Raw genomic sequence first — 22,119 nt, forward strand, 5'->3', positions numbered from 1 at the left:
GTGATGTCCCCCCCGGGACAAAGTAAAAAAGTTTTAAAAAAAATTTCCACATGTGTAAAAAAAAAATTCAAAAAAAAAAATTCCTAAATAAAGAAAAAATATATATATTATTCCCATAAGTACATTTCTTTATCTAAATAAAAAACAAACAAACAATAAAAGTACACATATTTAGTATCGTCATGTTCGTAACAACCCAACCTATAAAACTGTCCCACTAGATAACCCCTTCAGTAAACACCGTAAGAAAAGAAAAAAAAACGAGGCAAAAAACAACGCTTTATTATCATACTGCCGAACAAAAAGTGGAATAACACGTGATAAAAAAAAAGATATAAATAACCATGGTACCGCTGAAAACGTCATCTTGTCCTGCAAAAAACGAGCCACCATACAGCATCATCAGCAAAAAAATAAAAAAGTTATAGTCCTCAGAATAAAGCGATGCAAAAATAATTATTTTTTCTATAAAATAGTTTTTATCGTATAAAAGCGCCAAAACATAAAAAATGTTATAAATGAGGTATCGCTGTAATCGTACTGACCTGAAGAATAAAACTGCTTTATCAATTTTACCAAACGCGGAATGGAAAATTTATGAATAGCTGGTTTTTGGTCATTCTGCCTCACAAAAATCTGAATAAAAAGCGATCAAAAAATATCACATGCCCGAAAATGTTACCAATAAAAACGTCAACTCGTCCCGCAAAAAACAAGACCTGACATGACTCTGTGGACTCAAATATGGAAAAAGTATAGCTCTCAAAATGTGGTAACACAAAAAATATTTTTTGCAATAAAAAGCGTCTTTCAGTGTGTGACGGCTGCCAATCATAAAAATCCGCTAAAAATCCCGCTATAAAAGTAAATCAAAACCCCCTTCATCACCACCTTAGTTAGGGAAAAATTAAAAAATTAAAAAAGTATTTATTTCCATTTTCCCATTAGGGTTAGGGCTAGGTTAGGGTTAAGGCTAGGGTTAACTTTAGGGCTAGGGTTAGGGCTAGAGTTAGGGTTAGGACTAGGGTTAGGGTTAGGGCTAGGGTTAGGGCTAGGGTTAGGGCTAGGGTTATGGTTAGGGCTAGGGTTAGGGCTAAGGTTAGGGCTAGACTTAGGGTTAGGGCTAGGGTTAGGGTTGGGGCTAGGGTTAAGGCTACAGTTAGGGTTGGGGCTAAAGTTAGGGTTAGGGTTGGGGCTAAAGTTAGGGTTAGGGTTTGGATTACATTTACGGTTGGGAATAGGGTTGGGATTAGGGTTAGGAGTGTGTCTGGGTTAGAGGTGTGGTTAGGGTTGCCGTTGGGATAAGGGTTAGGGGTGTGTTTGGATTAGGGTTTCAGTTATAATTGGGGGGTTTCCACTATTTAGGCACATCAGGGGCTCTCCAAATGCGACATGGTGTCCGATCTCAATTCCAGCCAATTCTGCGTTGAAAAAGTAAAACAGTGCTCCTTCCCTTCCGAGCTCTCCCGTGTGCCCAAACAGGGGTTTATCCCAACATGTGGGGTATCAGCGTACTCAGGACAAATTGGACAACAACTTTTGGGGTCCAATTTCTCCTGCTACCCTTGGGAAAATACAAAACTGGGGGCTAAAAAATAATTTTGGGGGGAAAATTTTTTTCTTATTATTTTCACGGCTCTGCATTGTAAACTGTCGTGAAACATTTGGGGGTTCAAAGTTCTCACAACACATCTAGATAAGTTCCTTGGGGGGTCTAGTTTCCAATATGGGGTCACTTGTGGGGGGTTCTACTGTTTAGGTACATTAGGGGCTCTGCAAATGCAATGTGATGCCTGCAGACCATTCCATCTAAGTCTACATTCCAAATGGCGCTCCTTCCCTTCCGAGCCCTCCCATGCGCCCAAATGGTGGTTTCCCCCCACATATGGGGTATCAGCGTACTCAGGACAAATTGGACAACAACTTTTGGGGTCCAATTTCTCCTGTTACCCTCGGGAAAATACAAAACTGGGGGCTAACAAATAATTTTTGTGGGAAAAAACTTTTGTTTTATTTTTACGGCTTTGCATTATAAACTTCTGTGAAGCCCTTGGTGGTCAAAGTGCTCACCACACATCTAGATAAGTTCCTTAGGGGGTCTACTTTCCAAAATGGTGTCACTTGTGGGGGGTTTCAATGTTTAGGCACATCAGTGGCTCTCCAAATGCAACATGGCGTCCCATCTCAATTCCTGTCAATTTTGCATTGAAAAGTCAAACGGCGCTCCTTCCCTTCCGAGCTCTCTCATGCACCCAAACAGTGGTTTACTCCCACATATGGGGTATCCGCATACTCAGGACAAATTGTAAAACAACTTTTGGGGTCCAATTTCTTCACTTACCCTTGGGAAAATAAAAAATTGGGGGTGAAAAGATAATTTTTGTGAAAAAATATGAATTTTTATTTTTATCGTTCTGCATTATAAACTTCTGTGAGGCACTTGGTGGGTCAAAGTTCTCACCTCACCTCTAGATAAGTTCCTTAGGGGGTCTACTTTCCAAAATGATGTCACTTGTGGGTCGTTTCAATGTTTCGGCATATCAGTGGCTCTCCAAACGCAACATGGCGTCCCATCTCAATTCCTGTCAAATTTGCATTGAAAAGTCAAACGGCGCTCCTTCCCTTCCGAGCTCTCTCATGCACCCAAACAGTGGTTTACCCCCACATATGGGGTATCTGCATACTCAGGACAAATTGTAAAACAACTTTTGGGGTCCAATTTCTTCACTTACCCTTGGGAAAATAAAAAATGGGGGGCGAAAAGATAATTTTTGTGAAAAAATATGAATTTTTATTTTTATTGTTCTGCATTATAAACTTCTGTGAGACACTTGGTGGGTCAAAGTTCTCACCTCACCTCTAGATAAGTTCCTTAGGGGGTCTACTTTCCAAAATGGTGTCACTTGTGGGTCGTTTCAATGTTTAGGCATATCAGTGGCTCTCCAAACGCAACGTGGCGTCCCATCTCAATTCCAGTCAATTTTGCATTGAAAAGTCAAATGGCGCTCCTTCGCTTCCAAGCTCTGTCATGCGCCCAAACAGTGGTTTACCCCCACATATGGGGTATCGGCGTACTCAGGACAAATTGTACAACAACTTTGGGGGTCCTTTTTCTCCTGTTACCCTTGGTAAAATAAAACAAATTGGAGCTGAATTACATTTTTTGTGAAAAAAAGTTAAATGTTCATTTTTATTTAAACATTCCAAAAATTCCTGTGAAACACCTGAAGGGTTAATAAACTTCTTGAATGTGGTTTTGAGCACCTTGAGGGGTGCAGTTTTTAGAATGGTGTCACACTTGGGTATTTTCTATCATATAGACCCCTCAAAATTACTTCAAATGAGATGTGGTCCCTAAAAAAAATGGTGTTGTAAAAATGGGAAATTGCTGGTCAAATTTTAACCCTTATAACTCCCTAACAAAAAAAATGTTGGTTCCAAAATTGTGCTGATGTAAAGTAGACATGTGGGAAATGTTACTTATTAAGTATTTTGTGTGACATATCTCTGTGATTTAATTGCATAAAAATTCAAAGTTGGAAAATTGCAAAATTTTCAAAATTTTTGCCAAGTTTCTGTTTTTTTCACAAATAAATACAGGTAATATCAAAGAAATTTTACCACTATCATGAAGTACAATATGTCACGAGAAAAAATTGTCAGAATCACTGGGATCCGTTGAAGCGTTCCAGAGTTATAACCTCATAAAAGGACAGTGATCAGAATTGTAAAAATTGGCCTGGTCATTAACGTGCAAACCATCCTTGGGGGTAAAGGGGTTAATTAAACTGATAGAACTTGATTTGGAAAGTCACACACCTGTCTATATAAGATCTCACAGCTCACAGTGCATGTCAGACCAAATGAGAATCATGAGGTCAAAGGAACTAGACAAGGAGCTAAGAGACAGAATTGTGGCAAGGCACAAATCTGACTAAGGTTTCAACGAAATTTGCAGAACTCAAGTTTCCTAAGAGCACAGTGGCCTCCATAATCCTTAAATGGAAGAAGTTTGGGACCACCAGAAGTCTTCCTAGACCTGGCCATCCAGCCAAATTGAGCAATCGTGGGGGAAAAGCCTTGGTGAAAGAGATAAATAAGAACCCCAAGATCATTGTGGCTGGGCTTCAGAGATGCAGTACACTCTCTGACAGAAGTTGTCGCTTATCCATGTTATGTAAATAAAAGCTTATAACCTGACATTAAATTCATCCTTTGGTTGTATAAATTATTATTTTGAAAGCTGAAACCCTGTGGTTTAGGTTAAGAAAATAAATTGGCATCAATGTAAAAATATTGATCAGTTAATGGACACAGAATAGTCAGATTTTGGCAAAAAAAAAGATTTGTCGCCTGGTCATATAATGCACCCAATCCATGTTTACCCAGCACTCCAGACCTTCACTTGAACTGCAACTTGAGCTGTGACAACATGTCAAAAATCCACCCTGCAACCAAAGCCTGGATTATCAAGATGCTGAAGACCAGATCCACTGCAGAGGAGGCTGGCACCTTTAATGTGTATCAGCTTCAAGTACAAAGAAATAAAAAAGGGATGTGTTTGACAAGCCCAGGTTCGGTAGACCCCGCAAGACAACTCCTCAGGAGGAACGTTTGTTGGTTAGAAAATCCAAAGCAAGCCCATCTTCCACTGCAGCAGAGTTCCAACTGGCCTAGTCACCTCAAGTCCCTGTGTCAAAGAGAACAGTTTATAGGACTCTGTCTCGAAATGGCCTCCATGGTCGAATCAGTGCCCAGAAGCCAGCACTAAACAATAGGCAAATAACAAAACTGTGTGGCATTTGCAAAGTCCCACAGCTTGCTAAACAGATGGACGCTGGAAAAGTGGCAGAAGGTGGATTTCTCTGATGAATCGTCAGTAGAATTACACCACAGCCGCCACAAATACTTCAGGAGACCTACTGGAGCCCGTATGGATCCAAAATATACCCAGAAAACAGTTACATTTGGTGGTGGAAAGATCATGGTCTGGGGTTACATTCAGTATGGGAGTGTGCAAAACATTTGCAAGGTGGAAGGCAATATCAATAGCCTAAAATATCAAGATGTTTTAGCTACCTCTTATATTCCAAATCATAAAAGGGGTCAAATTCTGCAGCAGAATGGTGCTCCATCTCATACATCCATCACTACAACAAAGTTCCTCCAGGCAAAAAAGATTAAGGTGCTCAAGGACTGGCCGGCCCAGTCACCAGACATAAATATCATTGAGCATGTTTGGGGTAGGATGAATAAGGAAGCATGGAAGACAAAACCAAAGAATCTAGATGAACTCTGGGAGGCATGTAAGACTGCATTCTTTGCTATTCCTGATGACTTCATTAATAAATTGTATGAATCATTGTTGAACCGCATGGATGCAGTCCTTCAAGCTCATGGAAGTCACACAACATATTAAATATGACTCTAATAACACCACAACTTCATTCACCAATGTTATGCAACATATATTTGTATTTTAAGTTAATTATTTATTTGAATATCACATTAAATTCTGTGGGCGACAAAACTTTTGTCTTGCCAAAATCTGACCATTCTGTGTCCATTAACTGATCAATATTTATGCATTGATGCCAATTTATTTTATTAACCTAAACCACATTTTGGAGGATTTCAGCTTTCAAAAGAATCATTTATACAACCAATGGATTAATTTAACGTCAGGTTATAAGCTTTTATTTACATAACATGGATAAGCGACATAACTTCTGTCAGGGAGTGTAGGGAGAAGGGAGAAAGTTCCACAAAGTCAGCTATCACTGCAGCCCTCCACTAGTAGGGCCTTTATGGCAGAGTGGTCCAACGGAAGCCTCTCCTCAGTGCAAGATATATGAAAGCCTGCATAGAGTTTGCTAAAAAACACATGAAGGACTCCCAGACTATGAGAAATTAGATTCTCTGGTCTGATGAGGCGAAGATAGACCCTTTTGATGATAGTTCTAAGTGGTATGTGTGGAGAAAACCAGTCACTGCTCATCACTTTCCCAATACAATCCCAACTGTGAAATGTGGTGGCAGCATCATGCTATAGGGTGTTTTTCAGCTGCAGGGACAGGACGACTGGTTGCCATTGAAGGAAACATGAATGCGGCCAAGTACAGAGATATCCTGAATTAAAACCTCTTCCAGAGTGCTCTGGACCTCAGACATGACCGAAGGTTCACTTTCCAACAAGACAATGACCCCAAGCACAGCTAAAATAACGGAGTGGATTCAGAACAGCTCTGTGACAAATCTTGACTGGCCAAGCCAGAGCCCTGAGCTTAACCCAATTGAGCATCTCTGGAGAGACCTGAAAATGGCTGTCCAACGTTCACCATCCAACCTGACGGAACTGGAGAGGATCTGCAAGGAAGAATGACAGATGATCCCCAAATCCAGGTGTGAAAAACGTGTGTCATTCCCAAGAAGACTCTTGGCTGTACTAGCTCAAAAGGGTGTTTCTACTCAATACTGAGCAAAGGGTCTGAATACTTATGACCATCTGATATTTCTGTTTTTCTTTTTTAATAAATTTGCAAACATTTCAACATTTCTGGGAGGGTTTTCAGTCAAGACGAGGTACATTAATGAGAAAAAAAGAACTTTTTTAATTTACCAAATGGCTACAATGAAACAAAGAGTGAAAAATTTAAAGGGGTCTGAATACTTTCCATACCTATTGTATGCAAGGTTTTACAATACAAGTGAAGTGAATGAGATCCCTGAAGTCTCATGCACACGTTGCTCATTTTTTCCTTGCAGATTTGCAGCAGATTCAAATCTGCATAATGTCAATTCTTGCAACGTGTTTCACCCGTACTAATGAGTGGGGGAATATAGTAACAAAAGAATGGCAAAAACGTTGCAAAAAAATAAATGTGTTTTACGCAACGTTCTTCCTGCCAACACATTAGGATATGCAGCAGAATTTTCCCCTGCAAGTCCTGAATGTATGTACATAGCCCCCTCCATTCATTATAAGTCCTTGATAGCATCATAAAGAATTTGGGGTTGGGAGAAGATGCTATCAGGTACTGAGCATCTTCCAACACCTCCCAGTTCATTACAAGTCCCTGACGGTGTTTTCTCCCACCTTTCAGTTCATTATAAAAGTCCTATGCACCTTACCCCCTCCTCTCTCAATCCCAATAAATTTTAAATCCCCGACAGAATCACAATAAATTGTGAGATGGAGGAAGACACTATTAGAGGCTTAGCACCCTCTTCCACTACCCAATTCATTTTACATCCATATTTAGTGTCCTCCTCCCCCTGTTCATAAGTTTACTATAAGTCTCCCTTACTCCCATCCCAATCGCCCACATCCCTCATTGTCCTACTCCCCCATATCTCATCATTGTCCTTTCTCTCACCTCCATCATTACCCTCTCAACCACTTCCATCATTGCCCTCTCTCCCACTTCCATTATTGCCCTCTCCACCACCTCCATCATTATTGCCATCTTCACCACCCCATCATTGCCTTCTCCTCTACCTCTATCATTGCCCTCTCCACCTCCCTCATCTATGCCATTTCCACCACCCCCGTCATTGCCATCCCCACCACCCTCATCATTGCCCTCTCCAACACCTCCATCATTGCCTCTCCACCACCCCAATCATTGCCCTCTCCACCACCACAATCATTGCCTTCTCACCCACCACCCCATTATTGCCCTATCCACCACGTCCATCATTGCCCTCTCCAGCACCTCCATCACTGCCCTCTCCAGCCCCTCCATCATTACCCTCTCCCCCACCACCTCCATCATTGCCCTCTCCACCACCTCCATCATTGCCTTCTCGCCCACTTCAATCATTGCCCTCTCCACCACCTCCATCATTGTCTTCTCCACTACCACTTCATCATTGCCCTCTCCACCACATGCATTATTGCCCTCTCCACCATCCTCATCATTGCCCTGTCCTTCACATTCATCATTTCTCTCTCCCCACCTCCATCATTGCTCTCTCTTCCACCACCTCTATCATTGTTGCCCTCTCCACCCCCCCCAATGTATTGTTAAAAAAACACAGCACCACTCACCTTGCAGATTGCCCTGCAGCCGCAACATCATCGTCACCGGCAGCTTCCTCTCTCTGACACAGGCAAGCGCTGAATGTCATCCAGCCACACGGCTGTGTGATACAGGAAGTGCCAGAAGGAAATAGAAGACAGATCTCTGGGGGGGCCCATGGCCAGATTGCCCTCATGTGCGGTGGGCAGGTAGAGATCCCTGCAGCTCTGCTGCCTACAGGAGAAGATAGCAGTTGAGCGGAGCTGCAGGGATCGCTACCTGCCCGCCGCACATGAGGGAAATCTGGCCATGGGCCCCCCAGAGCTTCGGGGATGGAAAAACAGGTCAGGTTACCGTCATTATTAGCCACCCTACAGAGGCCCCCCTCCACCTCCAGCTGCACCGGCTGCATCAACGGTATGCCCACCCCTGGTATGTGCACAGTCCTTGTACATGCCTGTATGTGCTGTCATACTGATTTCATTGGGTAACATAATTATCAGAATGTTCTACCAAAAGGCATTGCATGCGATGACACCCACCATAGTCATGTGAACTGCATCTGTCATGTCACTAAACCAAAACAATTGGTGTGTAAACCCAATGTAATCAAGCTATTCTAGTAGGCCAAAATATCACAACTAAGACAACCTCAATCCAAACGCTAATTGTCCTGATAATATTTCAGCAAAACACTGGCACTGGAAAATCACCAGAAAATAAAAATCTGCTAGGATCGAGTGGGGTTTTGGATAGTATCTTCACATTTGTTATATTGTTCTTTGTTGTTACATTTTAGTCCTGAATATGCCCAAAAATCCACCTCCCGGGGATATGTTCATAGAAGTCAACTTCAAGTAAAATCCAAGGTGAATGAAAGACTACATTTCCCGACTCATATTTAGGGGTAACGTCATTAAATCGAACGACTATTCTTTACAGCCATGTCTGAAGATTATACATTTATTGGGTAGAATAACAACAACCTTGTCAACATTACTGTCTATATTCCCACTTGATGACAATTGCGATGAACTTGTATTATCACATTTTCATTAAAAATCAATAGCAGCGGAGACAGTATGGTCATTTATTATAGCTTTGCACAGAGAGCATAAGAACGCGTCAGAGCAAGGAAATAAGACATTGTGAATTAAGTAATGCCCTACAATAATACCGATTATCAAACAAACAGCTGGCAGGAGAAGAGCACCTCCCATATGCATGGGTTTCATTGTTAATGTACCACACCTTAGACTGATCATCTCAATAGTTTTATATATTAACCACTATAGTGACTTACCTGTAGTGTTCCAGCTGTGAGGCTCTTATTTCTGTGAATATCTAAATTCCTGGGAATAAGCTTTCGTTGTGGCACAGCAGATATCATGGGAAAAATGAGGGGTGGAGCAGTGCTGTCAGCAAGTCTTGTGTTATATTCTCGCCTGGTTTCTACTATGGAGATCCAGAAGCAGACAGTGCTCCAGAAGTCTGGCCTCTTGCAGATTTTGTATCACAGCAGGGCGAATAATTTGCAGCCTCCGTCATACACATCAAATGATATTACGTCGTTTGCTCAATATAAAAATGAAACAGGGAGGGAAGGAAGAACCTGTTGTCATACAAGGACACCTATTCTGACTGGCATCTGATATCCAAAAAAAGGAATATTTATAAAATATAATTTCCAACAGCTTACAAGTCACAAGTTGTTTTCGGATCTGAGGTGTGTAATGATGCCTGCCCCAGAGTGCTCTGTCTTTACATAGAAGAGAATGTTTCCCAGAAACCATATTTCTGATAAATTAAAGTATTAACGTAGAGGGAGTAGTGCATAGATAAAACACATGTTTCCACTAATTCCTGTGTGGTGACCCTGAGGATCATTGCTGAGTTGTTGGGTTTGACGAAACAAACAGTTTAAAGAAAGTTCTTACCCATTTGTTTAAAATCTAAAGGTACCTTCACACATAACGATTTCGTTAACGATATCGTTGCAACGTCACACTTTTTGTGACGTAGCAACGATCCCGCTAACAATCTCGTTATGTGTGACAGCGACCAACGATCAGGCCCCTGCTGGGAGATCGTTGGTCGCTGGGGAATGATCAGGACCTTTTTTTGGTCACCGTGTGTGATGCCAATCCAGCGATGTGTTCACTTGTAACCAGGGTGAATATCGGGTTACTAAACGCAGGGCCGCGCTTAGTAACCCGATATTTACCCTGGTTACCATTGTAAAAGTTAAAAAAAGTTGCATATTTCCCATAAGGGATGGGGGCAGTGTTCTGGATCACTGCTTTGAGAAACACGTGATGTTGTCTCCACGGTGTTGGATGTTTTGATCTCCCCAAGGTCATTCATCCTTATGTTTATAGTCCTTTTACCAGGACTATACCAGGATTTTATAGGATAAATCTGGAAAAATGTGCAGCAGGCAGCACTAATTGAAAAAAGGACAATGGAACAGAATGAGGTAGTGACGCACGCTGAGCTGACTACAACCAGCTGTGGCTGCAGAACCGACTACAGAGTGAGGTGCACTCACACAGAGACCTTGCAGACAGCCGTGAGCAGTGCTGCAAGGCAAAAACAAGGTTCTCACACAGCGGTTGCTAAATTAGCCTGGGTAAAGCACAATGAAGCAAATCGCTATCTTAAACTGGCCCTCAGTCAGAACACAGCATCCTGTCCCTAACTGAATTCACAGCAGAGTGAACCCAAAATGGCGGCGGCGGCGACTTTTATAGTGCATTGTGACATCATTTCAGCAGCCAATCACAGCCATGCCAGTAGTAACAGCCATGCTCATTTTTTCCTTGCAGATTTGCATCAGATTCAAATCTGCATAATGTCAATTCTTGCAACGTGTTTCACCCGTACTAATGAGTGGGGGAAAATAGTAACAAAAGAATGGCAAAAACTTTGCAAAAAATAAATGTGTTTTACGCAATGTTCTTCCTGCCAACACATTAGGATATGCAGCAGAATTTTCCCCTGCAAGTACTGAATGTATGCACATAGCCCCCTCCATTCATTATAATAAGTCCTTGTTAGCATCATAAAGAATTTGGGGGTGGGATAAGATGCTATCTGGTACTGAGCATCTTTCAACACCTCCCAATTCATTACAAGTCCCTGATGGTGTTTTCTCCCACCTTTCAGTTCATTATAAAGGTCCTTCTCCCCCACCTCTACCACCTCCCTCATCTATGCCATTTCCACCACCCCCATCATTGCCATCCCCACCACCCTCATCATTGCCCTCTCAACCACCTCCATCATTGCCCTCTCCACCACCCCAATCATTGCCCTCTCCACCACCACAATCATTGCCTTCTCCCCACCACCCCATCATTGCCTTCTCACCCACCACCCCATTATTGCCCTATCGATCGTTGGTCGCTGGGGAATGATCAGGACCTTTTTTTGGTCGCCGTGTGTGACGCCAATCCAGCGATGTGTTCACTTGTAACCAGGGTAAATATCGGGTTACTAAACGCAGGGCCGCGCTTAGTAACCCGATATTTACCCTGGTTACCATTGTAAAAGTTAAAAAAAGTTGCATATTTCCCATAAGGTATGGGGGCAGTGTTCTGGATCACTGCGTTGAGAAACACGTGATGTTGTCTCCACGGAGTTGGATGTTTTGATCTCCCCAAGGTCATTCATCCTTATGTTTATAGTCCTTTTACCAGGACTATACCAGGATTTTATAGGATAAATCTGGAAAAATATGCAGCAGGCAGCACTAATTGAAAAAAGGACAATGGAACAGTATGAGGCAGTGACGCACGCTGAGCTGACTACAACCAGCTGTGGCTGCAGAACCGACTACAGAGTGAGGTGCACTCACACAGAGACCTTGCAGACAGCCGTGAGCAGCGCTGCAAGGCAAAAACAAGGTTCTCACACAGTGGTTGCTAAATTAGCCTGGGTAAAGCACAATGAAGCAAATCGCTATCTCAAACTGGCCCTCAGTCAGAACACAGCGTCCTGTCCCTAACTGAATTCACAGCAGAGTGAACCCAAAATGGCGGCGGCGGCGACTTTTATAGTGCATTGTGACATCATTTCAGCAGCCAATCACAGCCATGCCAGTAGTAACATGACTAACAGGATGTGCCCACACTTCTTAGGATTCCTCATTGGCTGAGTTAAATCAAACTGGCTCATTGAATTATGGGAACTTCTGATTCCGGTATTTGATATTGCGAAAGTATCGGAACTCAGTATCGGAATTCCAATACCGTGAATATCAGCCGATACCCGATATTTGCAGTATCGGAATGCTCAACACTAGTCCTAATATCAATCTTTTTGTGCAATTAGTTTCTTAAGAATTTAAGAATATCCCAGCTGGAATTTATATGGATAACCCAACACTTGAGAAACGTGTTAGTCTCAATCATTTGGAAAAGGTTCGAGATTTGATATATAATGCTGCTGACAAGGGTCGAAACATTGTGATTTGTCCTTGTAAGACGTACGAAGCAGATGACTACCGTCAACTCAGAGATAAACATTATCACAAGATGACGTTTAATCCATTATCATCATATTGCAATTTGCTCCTGAAAATTCTTGATTCGGCTTGTAAAAAGAACATCATCTCAAAGCAGCTACATGAAGCTTTTATAGTGTTGGAGCCGAAAGTTCCAACAATATACCTGCTCCACAAGGTACACAAGGATTGTAAGACCCCACCAGGTAGACCAATTGCGTACAGGGTTGGGAACTTATTTGAAAATGTGTGCAAATATCTTGACATGTTATTCAAACCATTGGTGTGAGCTCTGCGGTCACATACTCGCAATACAGTAGTTTTTCTACAAAAACAACTCATTACATGTGGATGAAGGGGTGATTTTGATGATTTGCAATGCTGAGTCACTCTATATGAGTATTCGGTATCAAGATGGCTTGAACACAATATCTTTCTATCTTGCCATGACAAAAATGACACCTGACGAAATTAAATTTGCTTTACAAGTTTTGAAGTTTGCCCTTATGCATAATTTTCTCTTTTTTGGTAGGTCCCTCTACCTCTAACTCCAGAGGACAGCCATGGGAGGATCCTTTGTGCCATCCTATGCTAATCTGTTCCTGGGGCTGTGGGTGAGGGACCTATGCCTGTTGGATCGGTACCTGTCAATAGGCTGCACCCTTAACAAAATCGGCGTCTAATTTTTGGCAATTTAATCATAATCTGAACTAACGTTTAACATGCTAATTCAATTACACAATTATTGGCTTCTTAGATGTGACAGTGAAGCGTAATCAATGTGGGATGTTACAAACGGACCTGTTCCTAAAGAGAGCTCTGCCAGCGTGGTCCTTCATGCTTCATCGTCACATCCTATACAAGTCATTAATTCTGCGCCGACGGGTCAATTTCTAAGAATTAGACATATGTGTTCATCGGTTATGGATTTTGAAAAATAAACAGATTTAAAAGAGAGGTTTTGTGAACATGGATACAGCAACTGCTCTATTAATAATAATAATTTTATTTATATAGCGCCAACATATTCCACGGCGCTTTACATATTATAGAGGGGATTTGTACAGACAATAGACATCACAGCGTAACAAAAATACAGTTCAAAATATATACCAAGAGGAGTGAAGGCCCTGCTCGCAAGCTTACAATCTATAGGAAAAAGGGAGACACGAGAGGTGGATATTAACAATTGCTTTCGTTGTTCGGACCAGCCATAGTGTAAGGATCGGGTGTTCATGTGAAGCTGCATGAACCAGTTAACAGCCTAAGTATGTAACAGTACAGACACAGAGGGCTATTAACTGCATGAAGTGTATGAGAACATGATGTGAGGAACCTGATTAATTTTTTTTTTTTTTTTTGAATGGGCCACACAGGGATAGTTAGGTTAATGCGTTGAGGCGGTAGACTAGTCTGAACAAATGCGTTTTTAGGGCACGCTTAAAACTGTGGGGATTAGGGATTAATTGAAAAGTCTTGGAGACGGGAGTGGGAGGGTCTGATTATTTACGATGCTAACCTCAAGTCATTAGCAGAACGGAGAGCATGGGTAGGGTGGTAGACTGAGACCAGGGAGGAGATGTAGGGTGGTGCTGAGCCATGGAGTGCTTTGTGGATGAGGGTAATAGTTTTGTGCTGGATTCTGGAGTGGATGGGTAACCAGTGTAATGACTGGCACAAGGTAGAGGCATCGGTGTAACGGTTGGTGATGAATATAATCCTGGCAGCAGCATTCAGGACAGATTGGAGTGGGGAGAGTTTGGTAAGAGGGAGGCCGATTAAGAGAGAGTTACAATAGTCAAGACGAGAATGAATGAGTGAAACAGTAAGATTTTTTGCAGTGCCGAAAGTAAGAAAAGGACGAATTCTAGAAATGTTTTTGAGATGCAGATAAGAAGAGCAAACCAATGATCGGATGTGGGGGGGTGAAGGAAAGCTCGGAATCAAGGATGACCCCAAGGCAGCGGGCATGTTGCTTGGGAGTAATGGTGGAACCACACACGGATATGGCAATGTCAGGCAAAGGTAGGTTGGTAGAGGGAGAGAACAAGAGGAGTTCAGTTTTAGACAGGTTCAGTTTAAGGTAGAGGGAGGACATGATGTTATTGACAGCGGTAAGACAATCACTGGTGTATATGCATACATCAGGGCGACAAACTCCAATCGTCATGAACTTATTCACATCTCAAAACCACATTTAGCAGACAAAAATATAAGAATGATCACCAAATATCATTATCAGTGAAATTTGATGAGGGAATGTATTGACAAATATTGGTCAATTTTGTTAGCTGAAAATTCTCAAACAGTATTTACCAAAAAAATGGAGCATCACTGCAAAATGCAACAAAAATCATAAAGACATATTGGTTAAGAGCCACTATAATAATAGTGATCAGATGATTTTGCCCTAGGTGGCAGCAGGTGGGGATGTCTCCCATGTGGGAAATGTGTTACATGCCCTTGCATGCCCTAATTTTTCTACAAATGCGACCCAAGTGGCTTAAAAGTGAGGAGTATTGATTGTATTGTGCTGGGAGTCAGTGAAGGTCAAGTGAACCGTTTGCTCACACAATTAGAAACAAAGTGGATCTGAACCTTGCAGCCCATACAGCCATACCACCTCAATGAGACCATGAGCTTTACTTCATCCGTAATTTTCCTATTTTTAATCACACCTGCCTTTTTGTATATTTCACTGTTTGTGTATTTTTTTCGTAGTTTTTAATTGCTTTTTTTATTTTTCCATAGCATATCTCAGCATCATGTTGATGACCTGCAGCTATTTTTCATTTTTCCTTTTCTTCTTGGAGTGCAACATCTTTTATGGGAGGATCATCAGAAAAGTCCAAAGTATCCATGGAGCTTATTCCCTATTTGGACTTTTGGTTCCTATAAGTATCATCTTCTGGCACTCTTTTTGTTCTATATAAAATGTTTTTCAGTCCCCCCTTACCCCTCTCACCCTTCCTCCCTTTCTTTTCCCCATTTGTCACATATGTGGCTGGATTTCTGGTCACACGTACTATTTACTTGACTATGTGTTGGGGATGATATCCTTATATTCTGTTCACCACTTAAGTTTATGTTCAACTTGTTATTTCCATATGCAATTCTTTACATGTGCCATGACTCTATGCATGCTCCCAGGGCCAGTGTTAGGGGTAGGCAGACCAGGCAGACACCAAGGGCCCTGCTCCTCCAGGGGCCCCCAGCTAGTGCCCAGTATGAAGCCCCTGAGTTAGAGGAGCCCAGCGCCACCCCCTCCCCGCATCACGCATTCAACTTATCGGCATCATAGATGCTGATACAGTTGAAAGCAGTGATGGAGAACAGAGCGTCATTTGACTCTCCCTCTCCCATCACTCCTCCTTTGCCTGTGACTCAGTGTGTTTCAGCAGTGGAGCTGATGAGACGCTGAGGCGCTCTGCCAAAGTCAGAGCAGACGGGGAACGAGTTGGAGAATTAAGTATTGTGTGTGTCTGTCTGTCTGTCTGCATTAAAGTGCGTGTGTGTCTGCATTATAGTGTGTGTGTATCTGTCTGTCTGCATTATAGTGTGTGTGTGTGGGTCTGTCTGTCTGCATTGTAGTGTGTGTCTCTGCATTATAGTGTGTGTGTGTGTGTGTGTCTGAAGCACAAGAGTGTGTGTGGGGGTGCTGCACTATATTGTGTGAGGACCGCACTATACTGTGTGTATTTGTGGAGGGGCTGCATTATACTGTGTAGCGCTGCATTATACTCTGGGGGGCTGCACTATTCTCTGGGTGGGCTGCACTATACTCTGAGGGGGCTGCATCATACTGTGTGTGTGGGAGCTGCATTATACTGTGTGGGGGCTGCATTATACTGTGTGGGGGCTGCATTATACTGTGTGTGAAGGGGGCTGCATTCTACTGTGTGGGGGCTACACTATACTGTGTGTGTTTGGAGGGAGCTGAATTATACTGTGTGGGAGTGGGGCTGAATTATACTGTGTGTGGGGCTGCATTTTACTCTGAGGGGGTGCATTATACTGTGTGTGGGGGGGCCGCATTACACTGTGTGTGAAGGAGGCTGCACTATACTGTGTATGTTTGTGGGCATTGGTGCTTGCATTATACTGTGAGTGTGGGGCTGCATTATACTCTGAGAGGGCTGCATAATACTCTTGAGGGGGGTTGCAGTTTACTCTATGGGGGGGCTGCAGTATACTCTGATGGGGCTGCATTATACTCTACCAAGGACCATGGGGAGTGAATTTTACTATATGCACTGTATGACACCTGTATGATACTGTATCGAGGACTATCTGTACCAATCATCCTTTCTCAGCCAGAGTAAGGTTAGGTGCACATGGTCAGTAAACTATGAGGGGTTGGTCATTGCATTTCAAGAAATCCCATGCCCACTATGTGTACACAGACCACAGCATATCAATTTATCTTTATTTGTCTCCCCAAGATAAATTTCACTCGTAGAATGCATTGGACACAGTGAATCCGCACGGTTCAACGAACACATACGGATTCACCTGTATTCAATAGCAAGCGGGGGACATGTGCTGCGTCAAAAGCGCTGCCAATTACTGAATGAGTGCATCTACCCTAAAAAGGCCAGGAAACAAAGGTTGAAAGACTTCAATATTGTTGATCACGCTTATTTAGCGGCCTGAACTTAGCGCTTGTAAATACAACGGAAATGTTTCTGTGTAATAGTGCGATATGTGAGCATTTGGGGCCCCACTTTAAACTTTTGCCCAGGCTCCCAGTTTGTCTAAAACCGACACTGCATGCTCCCCTCAGCCGCTCTTAGGCTGATACGACCATGGTGTATCACATGGACAATTTATTTCACTTACAGTATATACTCGAGTATAAGCCGAGATTTTCAGCCCAAATTCTTGGGCTCAAAGTGCCCCTCACGGCTTATACTCGAGTCATGATCGGCGGTGGGGTCGGCGGGTGAGGGGGAGAGAGGACTGTCGCATACTCACCTGCTTCCGGGGCTCCTGGCGCTCCCCCTACCTGTCCCATGGTCTTCGGGTGCCGCAGCTTTTCCTCTGTTCAGCGGTCACATGGTACCGCTCATTAAAGTTATGAATATGGACTCCACTCCCATAGGGGTGGAGCCACACATTCATTCCTCTAATGAGCGGTAAAGGTGACCGCTGACAGTGGAAGAGGCTGCGGTGCCCGGATGTCCAGGATGGGATAAGGAGCCAGGGACGCCGGAGCAGATGAGTATCTCATATTTACCTGTCGACGTTTCACCCGCTGGGCGCTGCTCCGTCTTCCGCATCCTCTTCCAGTGACTATGCAGGTCAGAGGGCACGATGACGTACTAATCTGCACGCCGCCCTCTGCCTGAACAGTCAGTGCAGAGAGACGCTGAGACGGGACGCTGAGGAGCTGCGAACAGCAAGAGAGGTGAGTATGTCATTTTTTTTATTGCAGCAGCATTATATATTGCACAGCTTTATATGGAGCATCCATGGGGCCATAATGAACGGTGCAGAGCATTCTATATGGCACAGCTTTATATGGAGCATCTATGGGGCCATAATGAACGGTGCAGAGAATTCTATATGGCACAGCTTTATATGGAGCATCTATGGGGCCATAATGAACGGTGCAGAGCATTCTATATGGCACAGCTTTCTATGGAGCATCTATGGGGCCATAATGAACGGTGCAGAGCATTATATATGGCACAGCTTTCTATGGAGTATCTATGGGGCCATAATGAACGGTGCAGAGCATTATATATGGCACATCTTTATATGAACCATCTATGGGGCCATAATGAACGGTGCAGAGCATTATATATGGCACAGCTTTATATGGAGCGTCTATGGGGCAATAATGAATGGTGCAGAGCATTCTATATGGCACAGTTTTATAAGGAGCATCTATGGGGCCATGATGAACGGTGCAGAGCATTATATATTGCACATCTTTATATGGAGCATCTATGGGTCCATAATCAACGGTGCAGAGCATTATATATGGCACAGCTTTATATGGAGCATCTATGGGGCCATAATGAACGGTGCAGAGCATTATATATTGCACATCTTTATATGGAGCATCTATGGGGCCATAATGAACGGTGCAGAGCATTCTATATGGCACAGCTTTATATGGAGCATCTATGGGGCCATAATGAACGGTGCAGAGCATTATATATGGCACATCTTTATATGGAGCATCTATGGGGCCATAATGAACGGTGCAGAGCATTCTATATGGCACAGCTTTATATGGAGCATCTATGGGGCCATAATGAACGGTGCAGAGCATTATATATGGCACAGCTTTATGTGGAGCATCTATGGGGCAATAATGAAATGTATGGAACATTATATGTGGCACAGTTTTATATGGAGCATCTATGGGGCAATAATGAAATGTATGGAGCATTCTATATGGCACAGTTTTATATGGAGCATCTATGGGGCCATAATGAAATGTATGGAGCATTATATGTGGCACAGCTTTATATGGAGCATCTATGGGGCCATAATGAACGGTATGGAGCATCTATTTTTATTTTTGAAATTCACCGGTAGCTGCATCATTTTCCACCCTAGGCTTATACTCGAGTCAATAAGTTTTCCCAGTTTTTTGTGGCAAAATTAGGGGGGGTCGGCTTATACTCGGGTCGGCTTATACTCGAGTATTTACGGTACATTGCCTCTCTTTCTTACCTTCTTCTATGTTGGTTTTATTTGGGTGCAAATTTTTGCACCCGGATTACCCAATATAGATTCACTTTTTATTTTTACTTGGTAGTCTTTGTTCACTTTTCACAGTATTACCAGTATGCCTCTTTTTTGGCATATAATATATTGCCACTGTCGTATATATGGTAATTTACTTATAGATAAAAATTGCCCCTAAGATGCACATGACATTTGTCATTATCATTAGTGATGGGCAAGCACTAAAATGCTCAGGTGCTCATTGCTTGGGTCGAGCAAATTGGAATGCTCGGGTGCTCGACTCGAGCAACGAGCCCAATGTGAGTTTATGTGAAACTCGAGAATTTTTTCAGCGGCACCCCCGGCGGTCTGCAAAGGGACTAGAAATTGGGGAAATCGATGGAAACAGTCCTCAAATGACATGGGAACAGCATGGGGAAGACTCCTGGAAGCATTTTTGACTCCCAGGTCACTGCTGCGAACAATGTTGTCAGAGTCTTACACCATTTTTACAGACTTACAATAGAACATACAAAAACGAAACCAAAATGGATTTTACTGGGAAATATGTTAAGGAACATCCCTCCCAGGGTAATGACTTGTATACAAGGCAAAATAAATAACCAAAAACAAAAATGCTCCTCAACACCTTGGGCTATGTTCACACATAGTGTTTTTGATGCATTTTTTTAACTTTAGCAACTAAGACAAAGGCGCTCACTGGGAAATGTCATTTTAACATTTTACAACCTTATCTGGCCATGTGGTGTGTGACACATCATCAGACACAGCCTGTTTCACTTATGAAGGAGGAACTCTGAAGGTCACAAAGCCTATTTTTATAGAGCCATCAGGCGGCCTTTACTATTCTTAAAGGGATAGCAGTCGGCCCTGACTATTCTTAGACAGCCATCAGCTGGCCATGCTTTGTGGTTCCCATTATTAAACAGTGGGTCTACTATACTGCTATTGCGTATGTAGTGAGTGGCAGGGCTGCCAAAATTTGGACGCACCCCAATATCCCTTTGAAGAGACGTACTGGAGGGCCTCCTGAAAACAATGTTCCCATTATTAGGAAGTGGATCTCCCATACTGTTTGCCTATGCAGTCAATGCAAGAGCTGCCAAAAATTTGGACCCACTCCAATGACCCTTGAAAAAGACATAGAGGAGGGCCTCATGAAAAAATGTTCCCATTATTAGAAAGTAGGTCTCACATAGTGTTTGCCTATGCAGTGAATGCAAGGGTTGTCAAAATTTTGGAGGCACTCCAATGCCCCTTGGAAGATACGTGGAAGAGGGCATCATAAAAAAATGTTCCCATTAGGAAGGAGCAGGTCTCCTATTGGAGCACCTGCTAGAACCGTGGGGTACTCGGTACCGGTCCGCTTCTGTTCTTAAAGGAGTGGTCACATGGCATTAACCGGTCCTTGGCCCTGGGCGTCCAGTATAAAGGGGATTAATGGAAATGTGAATAAAGTCTAATGTAGTATGTTTGTGACGCCACCTGTGATTTTCGATCAGTGGTAGCCAACGCTGCTTAAAGAGGTCCACTGGGGATAATGGCATTGCAGTCGGGGTGGTATAGTCCCCCACAGGTAGAACTTGGCCCCCAGGGCTCCCTGTGCAGTTAGTAAGGATGATAGATGGTGAAGTGCAGGAAAGAATTAGAGGGCACAAGGTTGCAGTCTCTTTACCATTTACTGATGCAGTTCAGGTACAGGTTCCGGGCAGCCTGGAAGCGATTCAGAATACCCCTAGCCAGGTGGGGTTGGAAGCCTTCCTTACTGCGCTGTGTCCCCTTGCTGCCTGAGGCTTTGTACAACGTTCTCTCTCTCTCTTTTAGTCTCTCTTTTGTGCAAGGTTCTCTCTCTCTTTCCCTTTTAGGTGGACACTACCCGCATGGCAAGCGACTCAAGCCTTTTTTACAGGTGTCCCTCTCGTGGTGACTCCAGACTCTAGAGCTCCCCCTTCTGGCTTGGAGTCAGAAAAGTGTGGCATGTAAGTGTTACCTATTAAGGGAACTCCTTCTTGCTTCCATTTAGAAAAGCCGCGGAGACACCATCATGTGTTTCTGAATGCAAGCAATAAATAGCCAGGTCTTTCACCGGGAAGGAACAACCACGGGAAGGGCAGCATCCAAAAAGGAAAACCACCTATGCCAAAACATGGTATCCATCCACAGACAGCTGTTTCGGGGTATTTGCCCCTCATCAGTGTGGAGTAGGAAACTGGCTATTAGGAGCAGTGCCTAGAAAAAGGACTATAAACATAAGGATGAATGACCTCGGGGAGATCAAAACATCCAACACCGCGGAGACACCATCACGTGTTTCTCAACGCAGTGATCCAGAACACTGCTCCCATCCCTTATGGGAAATATGCAAATGCATGTAGAAAAGCTGCGGAGACACCATCACGTGTTTCTGAACGCAAGCAATAAATAGCCAGGTCTTTCACCAGGAAGGAACAACCACGGGAAGGGCAGCATCCAAAACATGGATACCATGTTTTGGCACAGGTGGTTTTCCTTTTTGCAAATACCCCGAAACAGCTGTCTGTGGATGGATACCATGTATGGCATAGGTGGTTTTCCTTTTTGGATGCTGCCCTTCCAGTGGTTGTTCCTTCCCGGTGAAAGACCTGGCTATTTATTGCTTGCATTCAGAAACACGTGATGGTGTCTCCGCGGCTTTTCTACATGCATTTGCATATTTCCCATAAGGGATGGGAGCAGTGTTATGGATCAGTGCATTGAGAAACACGTGATGGTGTCTCCGCGGTGTTGGATGTTTTGTCTCCCCGAGGTCATTCATCCTTATGTTTATAGTCCTTCTCGCTTCCAGGCATGGCATCACCCTCCCTGGGAGGCAAGCAATACCACTGTGACAACAGGATTCCTGGGGTGTCACAT

At 43.3% G+C, this 22,119-nt stretch overlaps 1 protein-coding gene across 3 annotated transcripts in view; it reads right to left on the reverse strand.

Moving 5' to 3' along the window:
• FGF1 (fibroblast growth factor 1) overlaps nucleotides 1–22,119 on the reverse strand; it is a 385,534-nt gene that overhangs the window by 296,243 nt on the left and 67,172 nt on the right. Inside the window, exon 1 of one of the 3 annotated variants that reach the window (XM_069764048.1) lies at nucleotides 9,325–9,667. The exons of 1 other annotated variant lie outside the window; for it this stretch is intronic. The gene's annotated coding sequence lies outside the window, so the exon portion shown is untranslated. Of the gene's footprint in view, nucleotides 1–9,324; nucleotides 9,668–22,119 lie in introns of those variants that run through there. One more of the 3 variants, XM_069764049.1, reaches the window with a different exon arrangement.

This window comes from Ranitomeya imitator, chromosome 4, assembly GCF_032444005.1.
Source record: "Ranitomeya imitator isolate aRanImi1 chromosome 4, aRanImi1.pri, whole genome shotgun sequence".
Lineage (NCBI taxonomy): Eukaryota > Metazoa > Chordata > Amphibia > Anura > Dendrobatidae > Ranitomeya > Ranitomeya imitator.